Source organism: Solenopsis invicta, chromosome 2, assembly GCF_016802725.1.
Source record: "Solenopsis invicta isolate M01_SB chromosome 2, UNIL_Sinv_3.0, whole genome shotgun sequence".
Classification (NCBI taxonomy): Eukaryota; Metazoa; Arthropoda; class Insecta; order Hymenoptera; family Formicidae; genus Solenopsis; species Solenopsis invicta.
In genome coordinates this window covers 9801374-9828078 of record NC_052665.1, presented here as the reverse complement: position 1 = coordinate 9828078, position 26705 = coordinate 9801374, and the positions used below count along the sequence as shown (strand labels likewise).

Genomic DNA, 26705 nt, shown 5'->3' with positions numbered 1-26705 from the left:
CATTTAACAGAGACGGCGCAGCGTGCGGAGTCTCGCTGCGCGAGACTATTGTTGCTTCGGTATTGAATAACTCGGTGATAAAAAATTGTACAGCGCTCAACAAATACGCAAATTAAAGATAAAGATTCGCGCTTCCGAATGCTGTAAACCGCATTTGCGTGCAATTTTTATTTTACGCCGTGGAATTATGCAAAGTTTGTAAAAAGTTTTGAGATTTGACGCATCCTTATTTGAATCCGCGTAACTTTGTAAACAATCTGTAAATTGTTTAATGAAAAAGCAAATTCAAATCTAAAGATTTCAAGCTTTAAAATGCTGTTTTGAACATTTTTTTACGATCATTTTTAACGAAGTTACAGTCACTTGAATTTTGTCTATTTTTGAGAGTCAAAATAGGTAATGCTTTAATTTTGCTGTTGAATGTGTTTGTTCAATGTAAAATAATTTTACTTTTCTAAATATGTAGTAAAGTTATATTAGATTTGATAATACTTACTAAATTTTGGATAATACTACATTTAGGAAAATAAAATTATTTTTGGATATTAATTTTGAACCACTTTAAATAAAATAATGCAAAAATAATTGATAACAAAAGAGATCCATTGTGGTAACTTTTTTCACATGTCTTCAGGATTAACAAAAAAACATGTGAAGAGAATTGGTTTAAAGTGCGAGATAATATTCAGTATACACATTCAGTATACGCATTCGAGGAATTTGGCCTTGGAGTTTATTGCTCTTGTATACAGCGCGATGTGTTTACGCAAGGTCACCGCGCTATCATTCGCGTTTCGAGACTCGAGCGAGCAAGTAGTGGCGCGCGCCACTCTGTGTGCTATCTCGCGAATCTCGTGATCGTTCTTCGTTTCGCAAGTACGTACTATACAGCGCTTTAGACATTTCGAGGAATTTTACTGACACATGGCCTTGGAGTTGAAAGTATAAATAAAATTCAATGAACTACATAATTATTCTTTAAAATATTAATTATTTTGATCGTTTCTATAATCTTTGTTCTACTTGTATGTTACAGATTTACAAGATCTGAGAGGAGACCTGGGAGCATCGTGCCTCAGCGGAGTAACTTAGAGTAAGTATAATTCCTTATTTATATGAATTTAATAATCTTTTTCCTTTTCTTTCGATATTATTGAATAAATTAAAAAAAAAGCTACTTAAAAAAATTAATATAAAATTGTATACACACACAGAGGAAAGTTATTTAAATTGATAAAATCGTTTCTTTAGTTTGGTTGTTTTAAGTTGATAGAAATGTAAAAAATAATTTAGTTGTTCTAGTTTTAAAAATATATTTCTTTCATTTAAATAAAATTTGCATTGCACAACCAAATTGTTTCTTAAATTCTAATAAAAGAAACAATCAAAAAATGTCTTCAAGTTAAACAAACTTTTTTTAAACTGTATAGCAGTGCACGAATTTCTTTGAGTTGAACAAATACTTTTTTTATTTAAAAGAACTTTTCTCTGAGTGTATAAGAAATAACTTTTGAGCTTATTAATTTTGAGCGCAGTTTTAATTTTTAAATTTTATGTTTGTGTTGCAGTAATCACCGTAGCTTCGTGGCTGAATAACTCCACTCGCTGCGCATCGGGTCGGTGAGTCAAAAATCAATTTCTTTATTATATTTTAATGTTTTGCAAATGTTAGCCTATAGTACGAGAAGACCGGTTGCTTAACTCGCACTATTTAAAGGCATATTAAAAATCGTCAGGTATATTAAAAATTTATGACAATGCATAAAATTCTGAAAAAAAATAAATATGAAAAGAGAAATATTGTACGTTATTATGATGTAAGAAAATTAAAAATATTTCTTATAATTTCTTAGTTATAAGCCTTTATGTGAAAAGTAGTGCGATTTCGGCAACCTTATCCTATAATAGTGCCGTTCGCATAAAGCCGGATATTCTTGACATGAACATGAACGTCAAAGAACTTCATTATTTTTAGTAAAATTTATTTAAATTTATTAAATAATTTGACTAAAATTATTAAAATTTTGTTTAAAATATAGTAACATCTACAATTTTGAGGACAAATTCTAAAAGAAAATTCTATCCATGTGAATTCTCATTTCTCATTTCCGATTCTATCCACGTAAATTCTTATTTCTCATTTTTCATTTCAAGAAATTCTATCTTAAAAATATTTGAAATCGTATCGATATTGGAAAATGTTGCCATTGATCGGCTCTACCTCGAGGTGATAATTTCCGTATTTAATTGATACCGATAGAAGCAATGTGCTTCCCGTTTGTAGAAGAACACGTATGCACGGACGTAAAGTGCGCACGATTAAATCGCAAATCTATTTCTCCTGCCCCTTGCCTCTCCGCTTGCTCTCCTTTTTTCCCGCAGCTCTCGGTCTATCTTTTTTGCTCGACAACGTGCTCTCGCGTAACAAGGGCCTAACAGAGCTGTCAATCCATCGATAAATTGAATGGAGGACCTAAAACCACCCTACATTCTCCGTTGCCCTTCACCCCCTTTCATCCGTGCGCACCGCGTACTCTTACACCCTATCGGTGGTGGCGGTGGCGGCGCGGCGGCCCGGGAGACCGGCACGATATTTTTTTCCCATAACACAAAAACGTCCATCTCTGCAACTGACGTGTGATTCGGCTACCCTCGCGAGAGGAGATTTAAGGAAGCGAAAAACTGACCGGATGCCGAAAGGACGGCATCTTTCGTTCGCGACGCAACGTGTCGCTTTGGTTCGCGCGTGACACGACAAAATGAAAATGGAATTTATTTAAAAGATAGTACCTACAATTGCCAATGCGACTGGCCATGTTTGACGGTGCGATTAATATTTTATTATTATTATTGCTACACTGAGAAAAAAATGTTATCTCGACTACAATTTTCAACTTGATTAAATTTCAATTTAAGTATTTATGTATTTAAATATATAAATGCTCAAATGAAAATTCAAGTATTTTATGTATTTGAATTAAATATATAAATATCGGAACTAAAAAAATTTAATCATGTTGAAAATTTTAGTTAAATTAACTTTTTTTTCTCAGTGCATTATTATCAAAACAATCATACTATACATCGTGTTTTTTATATGACTATTACATATTAAAATAAAAATATGAAATATTTTGTTGTAAGTTAAGGTTATTAAATTTTTTAAAGAAGTCTAATTATTAATTATAGGAAATACAGAGTGTTTCAAAAATGCAGGTTAATCGCTTATAATTGAGAGTCCGAAAACAAAAAAAGTAGATATGAATCAACACCTGAAAATGCATTGTTTTTAAATTATCGCTATTTTTATGTTAAAATTTCTTTGTTTTTGAATTTGCTTCTTTTATCGAAATTGAAAAGGAATATAATTAAAGTAAAATAAAAGTTGCGGGTTGCTTTATCACTTCACAGGATGCGCCACGTGAAGGCACAGCCCGCTTAACCATCTCTGCCAAGAGACGTTAATCTCTTATTTTTGATTTTGACAAAAGAATTTGAAAGCAATTTCAACATAAAAATAGCGATAACTTGAAAACAATGTATTTGCAAACTTATTTTTATACTAACTTTTTTCTCGTTTTTGGATTCCCAATCACCTCCCGAGCAATTAACATTCACTTTTGAAGAACTCTGTACATAAATAAGTTTATCTTGCTATTACTTGATAATGTTTTTTCTACATGATAATAATTAGTACTGCGAATCGTAAACATTTCTACCTTGGGTTTTGGTTCTTCTCAATACGTAGACAATGAGAAAATTATAAAAATAGTGCAATCCAATATGGTCAATTGAGATATTATGGCTATACGGAAAAGATGGCCATAGTTTGTAATTTCTCCATTAATTTTCTATAAAATTGCACTAAAAAATGCACTGACTATAAAAATGCATTAAATAGTACATAAATTTTTTTGGTAAAAAAATTAAAAATTCTTGTATACAAGTTAATCTGAAATCTACAGATTATTGAGATATAAGATAGTCTTATCGCCGGCAGTTGATGCAATCGCGGAACCGAGTAATATTTGACCGCCATTTAACAGATCGCTATTATAACGGGCGAGAGTGGTCGTCGAGAGTAAATTTCTATCACGGAATAAGTTACTGGAGAGAAAGAACTTTGTTGGGGAGAAATTCGGTTTCGAGGAGGGGGGGAGGGAAGGTTGGATTCTGAGATGGATGAAAGTACTGCGCGGAAGAGAGAGAGAGAGAGAGAGAGAGACGCGCGGAAGAGAGAGAGAGAGAGAGAGAGAGAGAGAGAAAGAGAAGGAGAGAAGGAGAGCAATCGACCCCACGCGTTTGGTTCTGCTTCCGCACACACGAGCAAATCCCCTCGTTTTTGGATTTTCGGGTAAAACGGGCAACGGGTAAAGGGGAGATCGGTGAGTAATTCGAGGCTGGGCTGGCGCGGGTCTGGGATGTGTGCGCGGCGCGAACAGAAGGGTCGCGCTCTTCGAATCGGCGCTCTGCACCGTGCCCGTTTGCCACCCCCGTTACGCGCGGTCTCTCTCCTCCTCCCCCCCCCCCCGTAAAACGAATGCGGGACAGGTCTGACCAATATTTCCGAGGGGTGCGACAAAGAGGAAGAGCGAAGGGCGGGTGGTTACGCGAGGAGGAAAGAGGGAGAAACGAGATCGCTTTATTCGCCGCCAGTAATTTGTCCGCGACAATTTGCGGCGTGAATGACGCTACGGCGATGAATTCGCAAACGATTTTCGACGATAGTGTGATCTCTGTCGGAAGACTTCAAATTTGCTTATTGTGACCGGCGTTTGCAAGGACAAACACGCCGAATTCTGATAAAGATTTATTATTGTGCGAGAGAGAAAATTTTATAGGACATGCAAATTCTTCGAGTATGAGTTTGAATATTCGATCTTTGCAATGTTTATATTAAATTGCAATTAATTAGATGTTTTATAGACTAAATTCGTTAATTAGTTGGACTAAATAAGTTAAAGCATAAATATCTAGCTTATAAATCTAGTTTATAAATCTGTTTTATCTTATTGATTTTAATCAGTTTGAGCTTTATTTAATCTTTTTAGTTATAAAGCAGAATAATTAGAATAATAGACCGTAAAGACACAAATCATAATTGAAGAATCTTTACGGTCATAGTTAGATTTTACAATTAGTGCTGATATTTCTTGTATAATTTTATATACATTTTTAAGTTCACGAAACTGCACGCCGAATTAATTTTTGGTCGTGAAAGACAATTATAAGTTAAACAAGAATAGTAATAGCACAATATTAAATTCATAATCAATATAATAATGAATGATGCTAACAAGCAATAATGTCAATAGGAAAACCATTTTTCTCTTAAAAAATACTATAAAAAATTTGTTGCAAAAAAATTTTTATTTAGTATTAATTTTTTATTTACACTACGCACACGGTATTCTTTTCTTTCACAGACCGATTGATTTTTATTTTAAGATTTTATCTTGTGAAGAGTTTGGAGCGAGCTAAGCGAGACGAATGCCGCTATTCATAGTCAAATCTTATTTCGAGACTGTCTTTTTTTATCTTAAGTAATGTCTTGAGATTCTAATACAGCTGTGATTGGTTGATGACATCTCTTGAAGACAGTTTAGACTTAAATATAAGAATAATTCATAATTGATATTCATAATTAAATCTTATATTTAAGACTATCTTTACTCTTTCAAATCTGAATTTTCTTGGGTGAGAAATGGGTCATATATTGTTTAATAGTGTTGTTTTTCTGTTCTTATGTTTTATTGTAAGCTGCTTGCAATCTTTCGCTTTGTTTACTTTATGAAATAGAAACACTCTAATCTTTTCACGAAGGCATGCGTAGTCATGCAGCTCCATATCTTGAATCAGATTTAGTCTCCCTTCTTGCAATTTTATGTGAAGTATCTTTACGAGATCAAACGTTTGCAATAGGGGGATTCTTGATCCAAGATTTTCACGCTTTGCTAATCGATTGAACTGCAAAAAGTGGTTTTGTAATAATTAAATGTGTTTCTAAGAATTTAGTGGAGCATTAGTTCCAGACAACATGCATGTCTAAAAGATTTCTTTAAGATATTTTTTGGATGCGTGTTGAGCTGCGTGTTTTTGGCTGTGCCGGTGATGCTTCCTCCCGCGATAATAAATTCTTTCCTATCTTTCCTAGAAACGTTCTTGCATAACTCACGATATCGGAAAATCTTTTCGGAAAACTAAATCACGTTCTCGTTTTTAAAATAATTTCAATTAAACTACTCAAAAAGTGTTTAATTTTAAGATATTAACATCTTTTATTTTTGTCTCTGTTTTTTAAATACTTAAAAATATTTTCGTTTTAAACGATGTTTAAATTTAAACTACCAAAATATTTAAAGCCTGTTAAAAAGTACAGTTTTATACGTTTTAGTGTTTTAGATCTATATTGGTTAAAATAAAAACATTTTTAAGTGTTTGTAAAACGGAAGTAAAACATTTTAATATTTAAAAATTAAACACTTTTTTTTCGAGTGAAGCCATGATAATTTCAATAATTTTAACAATTTATGAAGACAGCTTCAAGCATTTTAGTAATTTGATTTATACCTTACTGTAATGAATAAATGGACAAATAAAATTTAAACATAAAGTATTTTACATACTATGATTCACAAATAATACGTACTGAAGAGGACTCAAATCAGGATTGAAATGTATGCAAATTGAATTCTGTGCACTCTAAAAAAAAAATGTATTTAACCTTTTCGTGCCTGATGAGATAACAATAATTAAAAAAAAATTGTTTAATAATTAATTATTATTAATTATTAAACAATTTATAATAAATATATCTTATCTATTTCTTAACGTGCAATTCTGTTACAAAGAGTTACGAATTACTTTTGTATTTTTTTATTTTCTGTCGCATCCTCTTTCTTCGCGCATCTCGTTTGCATCCACATGCTAGTGGCACAGCCGACAGGACGCCGCGGCCGGATCGCATTCGCGCGTCAATCAGCTTAAAGTCAATGCGTGTTACCCTAGGCTACGAGTTTTACCCTCTTTTTGCCGCTCGCAAAGAATGTCAATTTCGCTTTTTCGATTTCTTTATACGCGCGCGCGCACGTCGCCACAGGGTGAAGAGGTCACTCCGACCGAACTCGTTTCTAGAGGAGAGGCCGCGAGGGTTGCCTTCACCCTTATTCGCGGCCCGTATTCAAAACGTCCCTCTTTTTCGGTCGACAGCCACGACGCGCGTGAATGTCGATGAGACTGTCGACTCGATCGTTTCAGCAAGACGTTCGTTGACAATGATGTGCGGCTCTCTCGCGAATGCACGCTCTCAATGAACGAGAAATAAACGAGAGCCTTTACTTTTACTCTCGTCACCGTTCTCCTTCGGCGGACACCCGTCCGCATCTGCTTCGGCAGCCGTAAAAACTTTGGGAGTCGAACACGTCGAGATTCTCCTTTCGTCTCGTTTGTCCCTTTTCCGACATTTGGCTCGCCTTTCGAGCATATCCGACGTTTTTTACTCGTAGAAGACGATTTGCTGCTTAACTCACGACATAGAAGAAGCCCAGAGTCACCGGTCAATGAACAAATAAAAACAATAATTGTTGATAATTACAAGTTCAAGTAAAAAATTTATTTTAATAAAATCTGTATGAAAATTAGATCTAAAACATATAAATCAATTTGCAATAATATTATTTTAAAGTCTCATTATTTTATTATTTTTCTTAAATAGTCATATGTCTAATGATTGTTATGACGCAGCGATTCTACATTGCTCGAGCGGATAGTCGAAAGTTTGGATAGTTCGGGGGTACTCTTTTTCCGAATTCTATGATATGTTTGGTTACGACGCTACAAATTAAGGGCCTTCATAACGTAGTAGATGGTTCCGTGAATTTATACACACGAGACAGGTGTGCCGTTGCAAACGTTCCTCGCGTCCGCGCCCTCGTCCGATTAATAATACATCCCGAAGGGCCCACGATTTAGCATCCGCGCGATCTGTAATTGCTTCATTGTTGATCGTACAACTTAATCGATCGATGCCTCGTTACGATATATGGCCTCGCCCGAAGCACGCGAGTCGTCGCCTGTGTGGTCTGATCTTCCTACATTTCAGTTTCTCTCTCTGCTTCACGTCTCCTTTTACCCATCTTCGAATTCCGTACCATTGTGCTCGCTACGGACGATTCACATTGTCGCAGATCCATCGGGAAAATGCGAGCCCGCGGGCGAAACTCCGCATGGTCGATTAAATTTTTCGCCGATTTGGATTTTCGAAAGGCGCTACGTGACTCGTCGACCAGGGTGGGCATGCTATCCAGACTTTGTTCACGATTTCAAAACTGACGCACGCGCTCACCTCTCAGTGACGTGTGGTTTGGCGCGTCTTGAAAAAAATTCCTTATCATATACTTAGAGGAATATTTGTTATTCTGATTTTTCTTTATACGAATTTTACATTATTCTTCTTAAAAAAATATTAATTTTTTTTTAGTACCCTGATAATGAGTTTTACTAAAATTTGTGATAAATATATTTTAAAACTTATTAAAAAAATATTATTTGTAGAAGATAATCATTACTTCAAAGAAAAATTCTGGACAAATAAAAAAATATAAGTATTTAATATTTTTGGCCAATGGAGTATGTAATTAAATTAAATATGAACAAAAAATGTTAATGTTCAAATATGTATATACTTAACTTAATCAAATTGAAAAATTCAGTTAACAATATTTTTTTCAATGTAATGGTAATGAAAAACGGATTTATATAAAGCCGGGAATATAAAAATATTGAACTGAAAAAAGAGAAAGTGGGAAATATTATAAAGCTCTTAGAAAATTGAAATATGTTATTAGCTTCATAATAAAAATTGATTGGTATATTTTCTATATATATATATTACTCACTCTTTGTTTTTCATTATTCTTCATTTATCCTAGATTAACTTATTTAATAACTCAATTTTGAATGAGAATGAGGTAACTGATATGCAATAATGGCTAAACAATATTACAAATATTTTGTACAATTTTTCCATAATTATTCTTCAACTTTTCGATAAGATACAATACAACAAAAAAAATCCTTTTGACATTTCTATCGTGGACATATGAAATTGAAAAACTTAAAAATCGACAAAATACTGCGACTTTTGATAGCGTTTAGCATCAAGTCCCGTTTATTTTCTGTTTTTATCAAAGAACCACTCGACTTCCCGCCGAGTGCGTTTATACACAAAAGCGCTCTCATAAGAACGGTTAAGTTCGCTGAAATATCCGAGAATGGGATAAGGTACGTGCCCGTGTCTCCTGGGCGATCCTCGGGCGCATCTTTTCGTCTTCTCCGCAGGACATTGGAAGGCAGAAGCACGCGGGTTAACTCATGCGCGACGGAAGGAGAGATGCGGGAGTTAGTTTTATTTATACATCGAAAGAGAGAAGCACACACGCCTCGTCATTCCGGGCAGCCTTTCCAGGCTGCGACCACCGCGCGTCCTCTTGGCAGTTTTCTCGCATGGGCACACCTCAAGAGGGTGCCCCCGCCAGCTCTTGTCGCGACAGCGAGAGGCAGCCACTCCGCGCAGCTGCACAATCGTCGCCCACGGCGCAAGGTTCATTTAACTTTGCAAATACACAACTCTTTAACATTGTGTCGCGCTAAACGTCCCGCTGCCAGTGTCCCGCACTAATGGACACTGACAAATGGTCCCCTGAAAGAATTCCGCGCGCGCGAGATCTCTCTCTCTCTCTCTCTCTCTCCCCCTCTGGCTCCTCTTGCATTCGCGGAGGCGGTCCGCCACCGCTGCGCCGCGCCGGTTGCCAACTGCATAAGAATCACTCTCAGCGTTTTGTAAATTATTCGCGACTGGCAACGGTGCAAGGTTCTCGTTGCTCATCTCGTTATTTTGCGATCGCCACGTTTCTCGAGGCGAGAGGCGAGATAGAAATTTGGAGAGGAACGCTTTCACGTTTACATACGTAGCCATATGTGCGGCCTATTTATCGCTACGCCTATTAACATTTTTGCCGTGAAAGAAGACACGGCGAGACAAGTGGGAAGTTATGTCGCGACAATGAAACTGACGGAGATAACGCTACTGGGAATACAGCTGAAGGGAGAGGAGAGATTCCTCAAGCAACTACACGATGTCAGTGCCTCCCTTCGTGTGTTCGACTCGCGCCGACTCATCCTCTTCCTTTGAGGAGTCCCAACGTCTCTCGCACACACGGTTCACCGTCCATGTGTGTATCTATACACGTGTAGATATATCCACACGTACATACGTGCAAACGGCAGCTCCACGCGAGCAGCAACAGGCTGCCGCTTTTTACCCTCCTCCTCCTCCTCCTCCTCCTTCTCCTCTTTTCTCCTCCGGGATCACGGCGTCGTCGTTTCTCGTTCTTTCCTCCTCCTGGCAATGGATCATTTTATTGCGCTCGTGCTCCCGGAAACAGAAACCCGATGGCCGTGGATACATGGTCGGGCTAGTCGGTTACCACGTTTTCCTCTCTTTCTTCGGTATCAATTTGGCGACGTTTTGGCCACGTTGCTTCGATCAGAACGATTTGTCGCGCGAGAGAAAGAAAGAGAGATCGCTGGCGACACGACCGACTTCAAACGCGCCGTAAGCGTGAGCCATGTTCACTCGGGAAAGACGAGCGGAAGAGACGGGCCAAAGAGTCAAGTGGGCCGTATGGATCATGTCGATGCACGTTTTCTCCATCACGAAACGCTTTACTCGTTTTGTGCCGAACGCAGGAAAAGGCGCCGCGAAGAGAAACGAGCGAAAGAAGAGAGCGTATAAGTATTCCTTCGTATTTATCAGTATCTCTAAAATTTTATAATACAAGATTCTTATAAAAAGAAAACAAGACAAATCTAAAATAAGCTTAAATAAGAAAAGCTTCCGTTTCTTTCTCAATGGATAAAATATTTATCTATTAAAATTTTGCCACAATAATCACATTGAAATTTAATTAACTATTAAACAGAATCTACTTAAGTTGTATCTACGTATATCATTGCAGATTATGTCATTATGTCATTATAGAAAATGTTTGAGACTATCAAATTCTTTAAAGAAAATTTTATATTTTTATATACATTAAACGATGATTGTCGGTTTGACAGAAATCTTTTTTTCTGTGCAGCGCAGTGAATACGTGAATTCGAAGTCGTACTTTTCGAGCGGAACAAAAGCTGCCTTTTTCTCGTTCGCGCGTCTGGCTCGCTGAAATATAGATGTTAATATTTGTCTCCTGATTCTCACCTAAGCAGGTGGTAGGCATAAGCGCGCCATTGTCGGATTTAGAATCGCCCACGCGCCCCAAATCTCCGATCTGTAGATCTTCCGTGCCGTTGCATACGTTCCTCGGCTCGGCATAATTTTACGTAATAATCCGCTAACGCGTGTGTATCTTCGTGTCATGTACAACATTATTTAAAGCGCACGCAGAATAATGATGGACATCACCCCGTCAAATCTTACATATTAAATAATAATAGGAGAATAAGAGAAATATAGATCGATGTAAAAACACAATTAATTAAAGATGAGCCTTATTTGATCATAGCTAGGCTTTCGTGCTGATATTTCTCGTGTAATTTTTTTGAACTTTTCAAGTTCATCAAATTGCTAAATTTTCAGTCTTAAAACATAATTATGAACTGAATGAGAATAATATAATATCGCAATATTAAAATGATATTAATTTATACTAGAAGGACCGAGGCAGCCAATTTGACTTCTTGTAAAATTCAAACTGTTGTAACTTTTTACAATTTTGCTTTTACATGATATCCTTTTGTGGTTTTTCATTATTTTTTGTTTTCAATTTTGGTAAAAAAAATTTTTCATATATATATTATAAGTAGTTAACTTTTTATTTAATTGTCTACCTAGAAGGACCATTAGAGTCAATTTGGCTCTTCTATATTTGATGTTATATTTGTATATATTTTATGATTCTATTTACAAGTTTTATGAATTTAAATAAATAAATGAATATCTTGAAGTGTATTTATCTATTTATTCGCTTGAAAAGTGCCGATCAAAAGTTTGGTAACACTTGCAATTTTCTCGCATCTTACGAAAAGTTAAATATCTCAGTGAAAAAAGTCGTAGAGAAGTTTTTAATCACGCATTTTAAAGAGCAAAGGCAGGGCTTTAAATCTGTGTTTGAATTTTGTTTTAACGACATTTTATTCTTAAATTACATACAGTTGAAAATTGATATTTTTTGCAATATTTTTGTTTCATTTTAAAGTGCTGCAGTTTGATAAAATATCATCGGACAAAATTTAATATAAATGTATTTTAAAGTAGGCTTTTTGAGTTTTAAAATGTTTTTTGGAAAAAATTAATACGATAATTTTTAGTATTTTTAGTATCGACCTTTTTGTAGTAAAACTTATAGTTAATAAAATGTTTTTTAACTTTGATATTAAAGAGTTTAGGGAAAAAAGAGCGAAAAGAAAAAGTGTTTGTTATAAACTCCTGAATTTGCATAGATTAAAAAAATTTTTTTTTACCGCAAATAATTTTGTCTGTTTAATATGAAACAATAACAAAATTAATTGCAAGGATGCCGAGACTGGTGAAGGTATAATATATTATACATGTATGGTAATGTATTTTCGATTAAATTCGTGGAATCGAGGAGATACACGGACGATTAAATAAGAATTAATGAAAGAATGCCTTTATTCAGGACCGCGTTATACGTGCATGCCACGGTGTGACTCGACTCAAATCGGTGAGTGCAGCTGTATCAAGAGAAGAATACGGTACGAAAGTAGTTCCGTAGGTGAACCAATAAGGCGCGGAAAATCACCCCGGTTACATAAAATGCCGCCATTCGCTTATTGGCTGCTATTCGATATGTAATAATTGGTATTATTGATATTAAAACGTACAGATATAAATATCTGTACGTTTAGTTTTTTTCTATTTATTAGTTACGACAATATGTATTTAGAGCCAAATTAATTCTCACGGTTTTTCTAAGAGGGTCGTCTAATCCGGTTCTTTTAGTGTTAATAATAACGCTGCTATTATTTCATCCCCATAAATACTACCAAGAATTGTTGCTAAAAATAACACCTCAGCCAAGAATCGAATCTGGAACCTCCTAATTTTTCTGGGCGGATATGTCTTAGTATTATACTTCGACCACCGAGGCGTGTGATGATATGTAGAAAGAGGATAACAGATGCTTAGCATTACTATTATTGAATTGATTATAAATTTAATATTATGATATTACATTCTTGTTCAATTTATAACTATATTTTAAGGTTGAAAATTTATTTGTTGCGCAGTTTGCTAAACTTATAAAGATATATAAAATCATACAAGAAATATCGGAAATAAATAAGCTAGGTATAAAGCTCATCTTTTATATTAATTTGATATTAATTTCTCAATTTGTTCACGTGCGGGTGAATGTAAAAGCACGCGCCTACACGCCTCAAATTTTCGATCTGTAGATTTTCCATACCGTTTTTCGGTATAATTTTATGGCAATTAAATTTTATGTTAAAAAAAAAATGAATAACGTTTTGGGTCAAGCAAATGTGAAATCGTATTATGGAATGTCGGAAAAGTGTACCAAAATTTTTACAGATTTTTTTAGAATCATTTTTCCAAAAACACTCAAGCACCAACGACCCTTCGTGCCATGAAAACAGTGGAAAACAACAATGTCCTCGGAGAGTTAATAATAGCGTTCTCTCTAAATAAATGCTGCGTAATAGCCACGATTCTGTCTCAGTAAATAAATTGTGAATGTCTGAAATTAAAAAGTGAATAATTTTTCTTCTTTACACCTGTCATTTTTGCATTACGAAGAGAATTTTTTTAAATCTCATTTTTCGCGAAACTCTGCATATATTTTTAAATTAAAAAATTGGGTTTTCTGGAAAAAAATTTTTATATAACTTAAGAAAAATGAATTAAAAATCGAAGAAAGCTTTCATGATCAGAAATTGAATGTTGTTAAAAGTACTGTATTATTTAAAAATTTTTAATTAATCACCTAAAACATGTTTAAGTTATCATGGCTACTGTTCTAAAAAATAATATTTTGAGAAAAATACGTTCAAACTTTTACAATATTTTCAATATAATTTTGCATCTTACTCTCTTTAACAGACATACATATTTTCAAAGCAGAAACATCGTACGAGTATCTTTTTAAACACAGCTTTTAAATAACGTTAAAGAATATTAATTTGCGTTAAAATCTTATAACCCTTTAACATTAAAAAATTGGGGGCCTTTGTTTATTTTAAATGTTAAAATAATAAGTTTCATTGAATAAAAAAAGTTGCTTTTAAACCTATATATAGCAGACTCCTTCGCACGAATAAGGGTTAATTATACTTTTTACTACAAATAGAACTTCTGCATCTGTCCACGCATCTGTCCCACGCATCTTCTTTACCAATAGCACAGTTCGAAACGATTAGTCTATTCTTCAATCGAAAATGTAACTTTTATGCTAGTGGGGTCGTTTTTTCGCGCGGTATTAAAAACTCCTTGAGACGATTTTCCAATAGCGGAGAGTTTTCAGCACGTGTTTTGGTCCGTGCCGCGCGCGCGAACAGGATGGCAGGAGAAGAAAAAAAATAGTACAAAGGACTATCCAGGCCGATCGTCAAATTTATATCGGCCGCGTGGATTCCGAAAATCGCTCGCCTTTCCTTTCTCCGTCATCGGGCAGATGTAGGCATGCTTCGTCGGTCAAACTTAATAATATTTATGCAACGCGTGCGTGCAGCCAGCGCTCCGCTTTTTTCTCTCTCTGATTCTGGCCGGTGGATTTCAAGGGTCCTTTATTACGTTGCTTTTTTTCGTGGAGACGGAGCGTCCGCAGGATTAAGGTGTGCGGGATGTAACGGGATTTCTCGGAGCCGCCGAAGATACGAGGGTGCATGTACGCTCGGGATTAAGTACGTATCTCTAATACCGTTACGCAAACGTTTATACAAGCGATATAAATTGCTTGACTTTAATTACGCGCGCGCAAGAGAGAGAGAGAGAGAGAAAGGAGAAAAGAATTAACGAACGGAACCGCATCGAGTTTTAAGCTTCGGTAGCGCGAGAGCATAAAGGATTCAAAATGGCGGTTTAACTCATTAAGTCTCCTCGAACCCTTTCGTGTCTTCCCTCTGGCCGCCGCGCGACCAATCGATGCGCTCTGATTTGTTTAACCCCTTCTCGTATCGCTGGTTTTTACCTATGCTTTCCAACCCTATGCGGCACCTGCCCAGAGTCGGCTGACGTAACCAGACAGGCCCACCCCTCGGATTGGTGAAAAACTTGAGAAGAGGCGTGGCTCTTTACCCTTTACCGCGAAACAGTACCAGTATTTGCATTGATCTGCCTGCATTCACAGTCAGTGATGATTTTATTTTATGTTAAGCCTGTCTTCATCTGAAACCCTCAAGATCGCAGTGAGTTTAAATTTAGCGAACAATCTCGTCATTGAATATACATAAATATACTATACTATAATGCTCACTGCATAGAGAGGATTTTCTCTTACAATTTACTCTAAAAATCTTGGCAGTCGTGCGACAACATGAACTTGATGAATTTTACGATATTTTTAACTAAATTGTAATAAAATTTAACTCAACCATTTTATAATATTAAATTTATAATATATAATTTTATGCTCTAAATTTTATATTATATGACAATTTGATTAATTTTGATTAAAAATATAGTAAAATTGTTTGAATCACTAAACATGGATTTTAAAGTCTGGATTTTACAGTTCAAATCGAACAACGGTTTCACTGCACTATTATAATTTTAGTAAAATTTAAGCAAATTGTTCTATAGTATGATATAAAATAATTTGATTAAATTTTAGTAAAATTTTACGAAAGTTACGGTAAATTCTCCGAAATTCACGTTCTTTTACGATTATGATTTTAAGAGCAAAAGAACATTCTCTATGTGTAATTCTTACAAGCCAAGCACAAAAAGAAATGCGATAAGTCCATAAATCAATGTCCATTTCTTTTTTTTTTGTTTCATAATTTTTGATTGATTAACGCCAGTGGTTTGTTTTCAGAACAATCAGTGCAATTGTAGAAAAAGACAGGTTTGTACACTTTCTTCCCGCTTTGTCATTGCGTTCTACCCCATTTGAGCGAACATTTTAGAGTGTTTACTCTGTCATTGATATGTTTATAAGTTTCGCAGAATTAGTATTTGGTACAGAATCAAGCGAAAGGTGGTGTATTTATAAATAATCATCTGCTCTTCACAATATGAAAATATTTGAGGACGGTCATGTTCGTGTACTTTGGCATTAGCACAGTTAACTCCTGGCGTATTTTCTGGTAATATATACATATATATAAGTCGGACAATAAATAGCAATACGAATGACAATGCAAATATTTCGGTAATCATGTGCACACGAGAGAGATGGACCAGCGAGATGGACAAATATTTTGGCATTCTGACAAATACGCGTGTTGAAGAATATCACACGGTCACGAAACGTCTTTTCGTGTAATTTTACGAGCGACCGCCGTCTCTCATTTTCCCTGAAGATATTAACGTTTACCAGTGAGAAGCTATACCGTAACTACCTAAACTCGGGCGGCAGCCGGGTAAATGGTGCTTCAAAAAGTTTTTGGTATCGCGTTTACGGAGTTTAAAGCGCGAGCGCGGGGGCGCATGATTAATGATATCTAGATAATCGCGACTGAGCCACTGGATCTAAGAAGGCCTTTAAAATAATCCCCATAAAATTACGCCCTAATGCCGCAACCATTAATCCTCCGCCTTATCTTCCAAGACGTAAGGCACCTACGTTGAAGCTCAACCGACCGTCGAGCTCGCGCTCGCGCAAATGCGAAAGCAGAATAGAGATTAGCGATTTAATCTAAACGCCGGCACCGCGCCGCGGCGATTTTCCCCTCTCTCCATACTTTAAGAGTAAATCGATCAATCAATCTTTCGACGGTCAGTCTTAACGCTTCGTTGCTTACGTGCGTAAGGCCCTTTATAGTTTCGTTCGATACAGATACCTCGAATCTTGATTTATAACAACGTATCGGAGAAATCAAAACTTCATTTCGTGTTCATAAAGATATCGTATACTGAGAAGAGAAATGGTTATGCTATTGCCGTAATTTAATTGTAATTTATAATTATTTTTGGCGTCAACTATATATATGTATATTGTATATTTCAGGGATGGAAAGTAACGAGTTACTTGTAACGCCGTTACCGTTACAGTTGCTTTGTTTTGCTAACGAACTGGACATAATTATAAATTTTGTATAGTTTTATCAAGAAAAATGTTTTCTCATTGTGTAATTAATTTTTGTGGCTTAAAAAGAAAAAAAATAACAATACCTTTAACCCAAAAAATAAGAATTTTTTAAATACTGTTATATATAGAACATTGTGTTTTTTAAGTGACTAGAAACATAGTTTCTTGTTTATGTGTGAAACAGTGATTTCTAAATTGAATATATTAATTTGATACTGCTTCTCCTGTAACCATAATTATTTCATTCATTAAATTGTAATTACAAATAGCGAATACCATTAATTCTGTCAGTGTATGAGAATTGAGAGGGAGTTTCATAAATTTTCGTTTGCCATATGTCACGGTCGCATTTTCTAAGATACGCCGTGGTAGCCACACGGGAAAGTTCAGCAGCTTTTAAATACCACTCCATCGTGTTCTCGATGCAATCGATTTTGCGCGCGCGCGCGCGCGCTCTGCTACGAGGGTCGGGGTCGAATCTCCAGAGCAGACTTGTGTCCCCGGTTATACCGAAGTTTTTCCCTCTCTCACTCTCCGCGCACATTTAAGCCGGCGGCGCTGCCGGAATTAATTATTTAGGGGACAGAAATGGCACCCCTGTCCACCCCCTCGATTCTCTTCGCCGCGCGCCGCCGCCGCCGTCTCTCCCCTTCTGCTGTTCTGCGTTTCCCCGAGCTTCGCGGATCGTGGCTCGAGCCTAACCGGAGGGCGAAGATATAATTATGGGCGGTGGGAGGGCTTCAAGTATTCATGTTTTCATTACGGTGCGGGTCTTCTACTTGCGCACTCCCCGCGCGAGAGGGGTAGAGGATTCTCTTTTCTTTAAAAATAACGCTCGCTTCTCCCGCTATTCTTTTCCTCCTTTTAACTTCACGCTTTCTTCCACGTTTGTGTTATCGTCCGTTCAACGCACAGCTACGGAATCCCTTTTCCTTATCGGCTTCTTATCTCAGTCGCCTGTAGACCAACATTACTTCTTGGAAAAAAAAAAACTGACTTCTGGTATTCAAAACATTTCAATACGGTTGACAGTGCTTCGGTAACGCGTTTCTTCAATGTAGAAGGTAACCTTCTACTTTGAGTACAATATTTTTCAATTGATATTTTATCTGGGAGTGATAAAGTCAAGAACTGGTTCTTGTAAAACAGGAAGCAGACGCTTTTTTCTCGCGCCAAGGACGAACGCGCGCCACGATCCGGAACGAAGTAGGCACGGAGACTTCTCTGTGCCCCAGTGTTTTTGCTCGGTCCGTTATCTGTTCCTTTGTTCCAGCGTTCTCGCACCCTTTGTCCGGAATTCTCCCTTTTGTAACTTGCACACCCCCTTGCCTCCCTGGCACATTGTCTTTCCGAAAAAGAACTTCTTCGCAAAAATGTCACCCGAATTAATCGACGGCATTTTCCTTGGTGAGAGAAGAGCTCTCTTCGGTGGGAGGAGATCGGCCATTAAAAATTCCTGAATCAGTAGCCCCTTACTCCTGATTAACGGCCAATCCATCCCGAGCGATCCTTCATCGGGAATTTTCGCCGCGAATGTGGGGGAACCCTCGACAATTTATTACCGTTTCGTAATAAGCGCGTACATTATATCAAAATGAGAGAACCAACTTTCTCACAGATCAACATTTTTTCCTTTATCTGTTTCATTTGATATTACATTGAGAAAAAAAGTATTTGGTATTCCACGATTGCACGATTAGAAGCTCCGTTTCTTATTGTTATTACCGTTATAAATGTTAGTCATAATAATCTTATACGTATAGCCTGTACCTCCTCGGAAAAAATTTCATTATAAACTTTGATCATTTTAAATATTAGTGTAATAAAATATCAAGTCATGGACGGTAAACATAAAATAAACATTTTTATATGAGAAATGTAGTCGCAGTTACAGTGTATATAACTATTTTTGTTACCATTTTCTTAGCTTTGCATGGTTGAAATAACTATAAATAGTTTTTTAGCGAATATATTATAAATTATAGTTTAATTGTGCTAATTATAACTATTTCTTTTTTTTCATCTCAGTATATAATTAATATTTATTTGTGTTTTACAATAAATATTAATTATATTTGAAAAATATTGACGATGTAAAATTCACGAGAGAGAGAGAGAGAGAGAGAGAGAGAGAGAGAGAGGGCGTAAAGTACGAAATAAAAGAATACAGTTTCTCGATTCTGTGTAGTCTTTTTTAGTACGCTATCACACTCGCTCCGAGCCTCTTAGCTCGGCATTATTCTCTCCCTTCGTCGCGTCGTCGACTTAACCATCTTTCGTTGCGGCCGCTATTAATTACGTCAAGGCGTCTTATCGATGGTCGTCAGCAACTTTCGCGGCAGGTTTTAATGGAAAAGTTTCTCCCGATGGGTACGCGAGGCCGAATAAAAATGCAACGATGCAAAATAAGTGGCCCTTTAAAATATCCGGGGCCGTTGTTAGCTTTATATCATTTCCAGGAGTTAATTGAGAAACTTGCTGATTCAGAACGCAGTTTTCATCATGTCGTCCGACATTGTTGCGATGAAATAAACTAATTTAAATTATATTTTTATCTATCAATTCTGCTTTCGATCATTAAACTATAACTATATTAAACTGCCTTGATTACATGGCGCTTCTACACGGAATTTTTTTTTTAATTTACTTTGACAATTATAATAATTGTGGAATAACATGGACTTTGTAAAATTTTACCATAACTTTAGTAAAAATTAGCAGAATTTTTGTAAAATCTAATTAAACTCTATTTTATATTATAAAATATTTGTTCTGAATACTTAATATTTTACATTTATTATAGTTTTTATAATATGAAGTAGTTTAGTTCTAAGAAAAAGTTTTCTCCGTGTACCATATTATCATCGTAAATATGCATTCTAGCTATTCATGCATTCTAGCTATTTATAAATGTTAATAAACTGTTGTTATCTTCTATTCGCGACGTACGATCGAATGTCAAAAACCGAGCGGGTATCGCGAGACGGCGGGAATTTTTTTTGTAACAAACTTGACTGAAAAGTTGGAAAGCGCGGGGTGTATTATTTCTGCGAAATGTCGTGCGCGCCGAGTTGAGCCGTGCCTTCGGCGTACGTTACGAGAAGGGAGCTGATGGTGGACGAAGAAAGTTACATGGATACTGTAACTATCGATCGAATAGTCGGTGTGGACATAAGCGCGAGGGGTAGCTTATTGGTCAGTTGTGCAGCGCGCAACCCCAACATGACACAAGGGGGTTGGCCGGAGCGATGGGGGCGATCGCAGAAGAGGGATGTAACCCCATGCCAGCCTTGAGGGACGTCCCTGAGAAGGAGAGATAGAAGAAGCTTACCTCATTTTGCGAAATTATGGCTTCTGCTAGTTCGAAGGTTTCCTCTCGTTGTTCGACAGGGGCTGGCGGTGTATCGTATTACTTCTTGATGAGATCGCCATCTTTCGCGAAATCGCTCTTAAGCGCGAAATAGGCGAAAGATATACGCTCCGAAGCCTCCGAAAGAGAAACCCCTCCGTATATTTATATGTATAATTTAATTTTACATTCACAGCCTTGGCTACAAATATTAGGCACTTGTATTGTTTTCATTTATCCAGAATACTTTTGTTTGTATTATTTTTTATTGATTATACTAACATTGTAAAATTAACTTAAAGAGTTTTTGAAGAAAGGATAATTTATATTTTTATTTCTGTTTAAATTTCTAGATACAGTTAAAAATATTTAAAAAATATATAAGGTGTCTGATACTTTTGACCAAGATTATACGGAGTATGAACAATATTTTACGCAAGTTAGATTACTTAGAGTTTGCTTTAGTATGTAGGTTGACCGGATTATATTTATTCATGGAAGACACGCTGCAATTGATTTCTCATTCGAGATTTCGATCCGCGAGACATGTGCGTGAGAGACATCAACCTTTCGACTTTAAAATAAACTGAGTATTTACAATAACAATTTCTTCCGGAATGGCGTTCGTATATCACGTAACAGAGAGAAAAGACAAAAGCGTAGGAAAAATATCGCTGAACAATTTTATCGATTAAGAAAATTGCCGAAGGTTATCGTGCGTATAGCGCATGAATAAATAAATATAAGCACGATGCACGGGAGGGAAGAGGGGAGGGATGGGCCACCCTTCTCCCTCCCCCCTCCCCCAGAACATTTTATCGCGGTGTGTGCAAAAGTTTTTTCAATAAAAATTTAATGCGGGGAAATATCTCCTTTCGCGACGCGCCGTCGCTGTATTCCGACACAAAGCCGACTCGGAATTCATAGAATATTTCATGGCGCACTGCCGTCCTGACGATGGACTTGTCGACGGTCTACCGGATCTTCTCTCTCTTTTCCTCTTACACTCTCTGTCTCTTTCACTTTCTCCTCTTCTCTCTCTTTGCCTTTTGCGGGAACTTCTTTGAAGTACGCGCCAAAAAACTTCGGCGACCCTCGATATAAAAGTTCGCGGGGATCGTGACCGCTGGATATCTGCGGATCAAGGTATATCTCCGCGTCGCGCATTATTCCCTGCGAGGGACCAGTTCGCGAAAGGGCGAAAAGATCGATAGTCGGTAGGTACCGACGCCGTCGTGGTGGCGATGGCGAACTTTTGTTTCTCGGAGAGAGGCGTAGATAAAGCACCCGGGGAATAATGGCGCGTCGCCTTCTTTCCTTCTTGTCGCAGGACCTCCCGCCCTTTTGTTCGCTCTTCAGAACCGAGAAAGGAAGAATTAATCTCCCTGGCGGTCTATCACCGAACATTTTCTTTTTTTCCGGAAACATGTTATTTCAGAGTGAGAATCTTTAAATATTGAATAACCAAGGAACAGAGAAAAAATTATATAAATAGCTGATGCTATTGTTATATGTAGTTCTTGCTAAGCTACGAAGATTACTGTCATTTACAGATAGAAAGGTTTCGAACAGTTGTGAGAAAATATTTTCTTATTTTAGCTTTGTTTTCAATATCAGCTTGCAATGTTATTCTCTCAGCAGTTAATGCGAGCAGTTAATTCATTATGAATTAAATCTCACAAAAGTTGGAAATTGTAATATGCTATTACGTGGAACAAATTTTTTCATTTCAATTTATCCTCAAAATCGTGGTAGTCGTGAAACAACGTGAATTTGGAAGAATTTTACTACTTATTTTAAAATTAACTGTAATTTATAATTTAATAAAAAGTTTTATTAAAGTTTAACGAAACTATCTTATAAAGCAGTTTGGTTAAATTCTAGAAAATTCCTTCGATACATCTATCAGATATTGAATAAAAAAGATTACATTTCTTCAACAATAATTAATTTTGAAATGGCGAAGTGAGAGGGTTAGCGTTAGCAGGATAACGTAAAAGTATTTACAACAGCGATGCGGCGGATTCCAATAGTTTCGAGTGGCTCCCCACGGCGCGCCGTCTAAAGTTCGTTGCTTCTACGAAAAATAATTACGCGCCAAGATGAATCGGCAATTCGCTTCTCAAACAAAGGGTGGCCGGGCGCAAACCGTGGCAACCTACTGAGCGCCCGAGACGATTTCTCTCGCCATCCACCGCGATGGCGGATTATAGTTGCAGCATCATGCTATATCTCTGAGGAAGAGGAGGAATCCGAGGATTCTTGTCGAGAGGTGGTGTTAGCTAATTTTACGCCGGTGTTTCCCTCGTGATTCGGAGGAACTCTTCTCGCTCGTTTTCTCGCGGGAAGATTAATCGGTCCTTGGTGGGCGGCGCGTTGCTTCGAGCAACCTCGTTAAATCGCTCGTGCGTGCAAAGAACCCGCTGGAAAAGATTAATTGGGCCCCAAAGTTTGTTGCTTCGCTGTTATAGCTTACAATGTTAACTTCTGCGATGCGTTAACTTGTGTTGCTTACTGTCCCGTTCCAATCCATCAATACATATACTGTGAAAATATACATTGAAAAAAGGAGTTGGTAGTAGTTACCAAATGTTGAGTGAAATAATGCCAATTAAATATTCGATTAAATAATGATAATAAAAATAATTTTACTCTTCTATATATTTTTTACACGTATTACCAAACGGTTGGTTATGTGTATTATTGTGTTTTGTAACACTAAATATTTAGAAAAATAAAGTCAGCTTTTGTATATTAACCAAATATTTAATTGACATTAGTTTACTCAACATTTGGTAACTGTCACCAAACTCTTTTTCAGTGTAAAAATACAATTTTTAGTTATCTTGTAGCTTGGATATACTATTGTTTATCGTCATTCAAATGCCAAATCATTTAATTTCCTATTAATTTATTATTATTTAAGTGCGAAAATATAAAATATTCATATACTGACAATGAGAGAAAAGAATTTGATACTTTTGATTAAAATTGAATGTTAAAATAATTATAGTTAGAAGTTTCATTTTTATAGTAATTATATACTGCTATAATGACAGTTATGGATATTTAAGTTATAGTAATTTAACTTTTTGTCATCAACCTTTTTGTCAATGTAACACACTTCTGCTAATATTACCAACATTATAATAGTAATAACTTTAATAATGAAAATCTTAATCATAATTATTATAGCAAAATTTAATTAATTATAAACAAAATTTAATTAGTTAGAAATATTAAATACTTTTGTATTTGTTGACACTTGTAGACACATTAAATAAACAAAGAATAATTAACTTCGCCTTTTCTAATTAAATAAAATCTGAGACTAGCCAGTAATGCAATGCGTGATACGTAGTTTTGCGCATCGTATTTCTTCTGATAAAGCAAAACTTACACGAGACCGTCTGCGATCCATTTGACACTACAAATATTTCCAAACGTTTGATTGATCAAGCGGAGCAAAAAATTTTAAGAATTGAGCAATCAAAGAATGATTCGAATGTTTGCATTAAGTGGACTATAATTTTATGTGGCTTCTTAAAACAGATTACGCGATTGGAAGAAAATAACTTGACAATCATTCGGATTTTTAGTTTGAATTTTAGTTCTCTGTCTGATTTTCGATGCTCGTTTAACAACCTTGGTTACAGCGCGCAGTATTTTGTCACGCTCTGTTAAGTCTGGTCAAGATCGCGATAGATTACAGGGGACAGCTTTACTAAGGAGTAACCTTTGCTAATTACGGCAAATGCCAAGAATAGACCATCGCCCCATTGAGATCCCAAGAAACTTTCCGACGTTCTTAAATGCCGACTCTGTCTCCTTCATTAATCGGTCTTGCAGGTAGCAATACGATTAATAATATTTTAAAATCTGCACAATGCATCACGAATTCATGATTCAAACGATAAAAAGAAGTCATCTTTCTGTTCTGATAAAGAAACATTATTTTTATCAGTCGCCGCGTTTTTAATCAATTAATTAGCTTTCAGTAGTAAAAGCCTATGGATTTTAAAATAAGATTCTCCTAAGAAATTGTCGTCCCTTCCCGTTCTCCACCTCGTTTGCCCTTCATCCGCTTAAGATTTAACGGTGACACCCCTGCTCGTCGGTTGAGAAAGCAAAGGGAAGCGACCTCTTATTAGCGGTACCGACTAATTCCTCGGTCCGTCTTAGACGAATGAGCCCGATATCGGCTCGTCCTTTCATCCCTTTTCGTGCGGTCCCTGGTTAAACGCCACCAACTTCCGGCTGGCGCCGACGACGGTCACAGCGATCGCTCCGAACGCACCGATAATTATTGCTTTTGGTATCGCGCTCCATTTTTCGTTCTTTCCCAATCTTTGTCAAACCACGAGTATCTTCGTTCTCTAGAAGTCGCGTGGCCGGAGGTCCCGCTTTTCTCGGGACGACCGCCCGCGACGAGGTCGAGATTATTCGGCGATGTGTGTAAAATTCAATATAAGAAATTCCTGAACTTTTCTAACTCTTTGTTAACGTCAGTGTTATTAAATTGATTATCAATTTTAAATAATTGCAATATTACTACTCTGGTATAATTTAAGAATTGCGTTTTAAGACCAAAAGTAACGATGTAGTTTGAAAAAAATTTATACAAAATTACATAAAAAATGTTATTGACCATTTGCTATGATCATTTGTTGGTCTTTGCTCAATTTTAATTATATTAGACATATCGCAATTTTATTTAAACTAGACAAAACAGGCGTGCGCTACGCACGCGCTACAAAACTTTCAATATTACATAATTTCATATAAATTACAAATTTTAAGTCAAAATTAATTTGCGTATTTGTCGAGCATTGTACGATTTTTTATCGCCGAGTTATTCAACACTGAAGCAACAATGGTTTCTTTTGCTTCAATGTTGAATAACTCGGTGAAACAACAAATACGCAAATTAAAGGTAAAGATTCGCGTTTTCGAATGCTGTAAGCCGCATTTGCGTGCAATTTGCGTGCACGTGGAAAGTCAAGTTTTTGTTAATAATTAGTTTAAAGTGCGAGATAATATTCAGTATACATACGACATTCGAGGAATTTGGCCTTGGATTTCGTTAATCTTGTGTACAGCGCGATGTGTTTAGGCAAGGTCGCTGCGCTATCATTCGCGTTTCGAGACTCGAGCGAGCAGGTAGCGGCGCGAGCCACGTGTGTTATCTCGCGAAATGTAACCGTTTTGCCAGTATGTATTACAATTAGCAATTATCGAACTATTAACTTTCCATTAATTATTAACTTCGCTTTATTAATCACGTCGTACTGTGTGGTTTCAGGTTAAACCTGCCAGCAGAAGAGGACAACCTAAAGAACACTGAGAGGAGGAGGAGGCCTGGGAGAGGCATCGGGCCCCAGCGGAGCAACCTTGGGGTAAATATAATTTTTTATTTATATGAATTTAATAATCTTTCTCCCTTTTATTCGATCTTATCGCGATAAATTAAAAAAAAGTTATTTAAAGAAAAGCTATTTATATTAAATTTTATACACATCTAGAGAAAAGTTATGTTTAAATTGATGAAATCGTTTCTTTAACTTGATTTTTTTTTAAATTGAAATAAAAATACTTTTGAGGAAAATAAAAATTTATTTGATTTCAAAAAATGACGTTATCAATCATTTTTAAAGTAAATAAATTACTTATTCAAATGATTGGTTTAATTTTAATAAATAATTATTTGATTCAAAGAAGGTACTGACAGAAATGTAAGACATAATTTAGTTATTTTGATTTTAAAAAATATATAACTTTTATTTAAATAAAATTTGCGTTGCACAACCAAATTATTTCAAGGAACGAAGGATTTCAAGAATCAAAAAATTTCTTCGAATTAAAGAAATTTTTTTTAACAGTATATCAATGTACAAATTTCTTTAAGTCAAACAAATATTTTTTGACTCAAAGAAATCTTTTTCTGGATGTATAAAAAGTAACTTTTGAAATGTCGATTATTTTGAACACAGTTTTAATTTTTAAATCTTGTGTTTGTGTGTTACAGTATCATCGTAGCTTCATGGCTGAATAACTCCGCTCGTTGC

The 26705-nt window shown here is 36.2% G+C and overlaps 1 long non-coding RNA gene across 1 annotated transcript; it reads left to right on the top strand.

Annotated features, from left to right (window-relative positions):
* The first annotated feature begins 1035 nt into the window (after positions 1-1035).
* Positions 1036-26125, top strand: LOC120356994. The gene is made up of 3 exons (XR_005574200.1): positions 1036-1093; positions 1569-1620; positions 25943-26125. It is a non-coding gene; the product is annotated as an uncharacterized LOC120356994 (long non-coding RNA).
* The last annotated feature ends 580 nt before the right edge of the window (positions 26126-26705 follow it).